The sequence below is a fragment of the Scyliorhinus torazame genome, chromosome 24 (assembly GCF_047496885.1).
Source record: "Scyliorhinus torazame isolate Kashiwa2021f chromosome 24, sScyTor2.1, whole genome shotgun sequence".
NCBI classification, from domain to species: Eukaryota; Metazoa; Chordata; class Chondrichthyes; order Carcharhiniformes; family Scyliorhinidae; genus Scyliorhinus; species Scyliorhinus torazame.
In genome coordinates this window covers 44636588-44639542 of record NC_092730.1, presented here as the reverse complement: position 1 = coordinate 44639542, position 2955 = coordinate 44636588, and the positions used below count along the sequence as shown (strand labels likewise).

Genomic DNA, 2955 nt, shown 5'->3' with positions numbered 1-2955 from the left:
TGCGTTCAATGCGTCATTCATTAGTAATTTGGTCGATGGAATACATTCTAAAACCAGCCTGGAATCACTCCAGGAAGTTATTCCATTCAAGCGACCAATCGTCGGCCGGTGCAGACACGGTGGGCCGAATGGCCTCCTTCTGCACTGTAAATTCAATGATAATCTATGATTAATCTAGGACAAAGGTTCGGCACAACATCGTGGGCCGAAGGGCCTGTTCTGAATTTTCTATGTTCTAATCGTGTTTATGTGAGGAGGGGTTGAATCTTCGTGGAAAATGGCCATTGCATTTGGAGAGAAGCCTTGAGAGACTCGAAAATCTCAACTCCCGAAACGCACAATTCCACTGATTAAATAGTTTGTGTAACAATATTTACTCAGCTCCATAAACAAACCACTGACCACACAAATGATCGGGGCTCCCTTTGCATCTCATTGATGGTTTTCACCCAATTTGGCTGTTTCGGGAATGAAAGTAAAAATTTATCGCGTCTGGTAATTAGTATTTTTATATAAACTACACTAAACATATGAAACAATACTTAATAAATGATAATTAACGAATATTAATCAATATTTAAAAGTGTTCTGCAACGATTGGAAGTAAAAACCCATCCCATCAGGGCAGGATATGTTGGGAATGGACCGGAGTGAATCATTCCCAGACCATGTCCAACATGTTTCTCCTCAGGATGAAAACTCCCTGCGGAAAGACTGAAACAGACACTCATTTGATCACATCATGATTAATATCACTCACACCTTAACCATGAGGCCACTGATGAAGTCATGATGATTTCGAATTTCTCCTAAAATGCCAACTGAACCCACTGACTGGCAGAGTTACATTACCCACGTGATTGGCGAGGCGCATCCACAGACCGACTTGGCGAGTGGTGCAAACTGACATCACTGCTTCTGATCAGCTCCAGGACAGAGGGATAAATGTCACATTGTCCATTCATATTTCTGATTTATAATTGTGTGGGGAAACTGATGGGCTTTGGACGCAATTAAAAGTTGCTTCAAGTGAGATCAAATCAGCGGCTGGCTCGTTGGTCTGGTGAGACCTGTGCCACACAAAGCAACAGGGTCTGCAGATAGAGAATGAATCGAATATTTACATGACACACCACAGAACACATAGGAGAACACTTCAGCAGTCAAGGGCATTGAGCCTCTGATCTGCGGGTAAGCGTTCTGCAAGGCGTCCTTCAGGACGCGCGACAATGAAAATCGCCGAACAGAAACTTCTAGCCAAGTTCCGCATACATGTGTACGGCCTCAACCGGGACCTTGGATTCATGTCGCATTTCATTTATCCCCCACCATCTGGCCTGGGCTTGCGAAATCCTACCAACTGTCCTGGTGTGAGCCAATTCACACCCCTTTAACGTGGGGTTACCCCTATATGATTTAGCACAGGGCTAAATCGCTGGCTTTAAAAGTCGACCAAGTCAGATCAGAAGCACGGTTCAATTCTCGTACCAGCCTCCCCTAACAGGCGACGGAATGTGGCTTTTCACGGTAACTTAATTTGAAACCGACTTGTGACAATAAGCGATTTTCATTTCTTCTCTGGACCTGTAAAGACTTAATTACCTGCAAATGCTGGTATTCAAAGCATTGTCTTGCATTTTTGACTTTGCCTATATATATATGTTTCCGGAACATACCTCTTCATTCACCTGAGGAACGAGCAGTGCTCCGAAAGCTAGCGTTTGAAACACACCTGTTGGACTTTAACCTGGTGTTGTAAGACTTGTTACTGGGCACAGCAGGGACTGACAGATAAAGATTCATTCACCACCCAAATGTCTATATGCATCTCCCCCAACACACGCGCATGCCCACTGCCACTGAAAGTCTTGTCATGATTCTGATATGCAGACGTTTTAACGGAAACTAGCAAACAACATAATGATTTTATCCACTCAATAACGATATTAGAGATTGATCATTACAGATTTAGTTCAACCTTCACACAGATTTTCAGAGTATGAAAGATACTGAATGACAGACTCTCATACAGTCCCAGAGTCTCTCGCAAAGCGACTTAACTGAATCCCAAAGACAGATTGTTGCAGAAGATATGTAACAATCCGAAGAATGATTGGTATATTACAAATATGGAATGAATCTGACTCTGCCATATAGTGTCAGGGACTGAAATGTGCAGCAATTGTATTTCAAAATTGATCGCACTTAGCAGGGTGGTAGTGTCAAATAACCGGATGGTGCGAATCCTCAATGTGCAAATGGGACCTTGTCGCCACAAGGACTGTGTAACGGTCACTCTGAACGTCAAGACTATGGGAGACAGAGCTCCACAGACTGACTCCTACTTTCCACAGACCACCACTGACTGAATCATGGTGAATACCAAGAGCTGAGTTATGTTGTCAACACTCACATAGAAATGGTACACAGAATAAAATGGCGGGATCGTGGAAAATGTGGACCGTTTTCCATGACCGGAAGCCACCACTGGAAAAAGGCAGATCCATCAGATAGGATTCGCCCTCACCTCCAATGTGTCAGCTCAGCCTTCAGCAGATTGAGAAAGAGAATACTTGAAGAGCAGCTTCATGACAGAATCGTTCGGAGTGACCATTGCACAGTGCTGACTCAGCAACGGCAAAGACTGGTCCCGTATGTGTTTTATTCTGTTTTCAGTGGAGGCCAACAAACCAAAAATACTCCAATTTACTCAATGATCCCAGTACGAAAAGCAAGGGACAAAAAATGTTTCTTTTGATTTTATTTCAACAACGAAACCAAATTGAAAAGGAATTAAAAAGCGCATTGAGCTGATACAATAGGCTTCGAGAAGCAATGGTTTGAGTGACGGCCGCTTGTCGGTTGGCTCGTTGGTCTAGGGGTATGATTCTCGCTTAGGGACTTCCGTTAACGGTAAAATGCGAGAGGTCCCGGGTTCAAATCCCGGACGAGCCC

General features: G+C 43.8%; 1 non-coding gene across 1 annotated transcript; it reads left to right on the top strand.

Moving 5' to 3' along the window:
• Positions 1-2864: 2864 nt before the first annotated feature.
• Positions 2865-2955, top strand: trnap-agg (transfer RNA proline (anticodon AGG)). Its single transcript is given in 2 exon segments — positions 2865-2900; positions 2920-2955. It is a non-coding gene; the product is annotated as a tRNA-Pro (tRNA).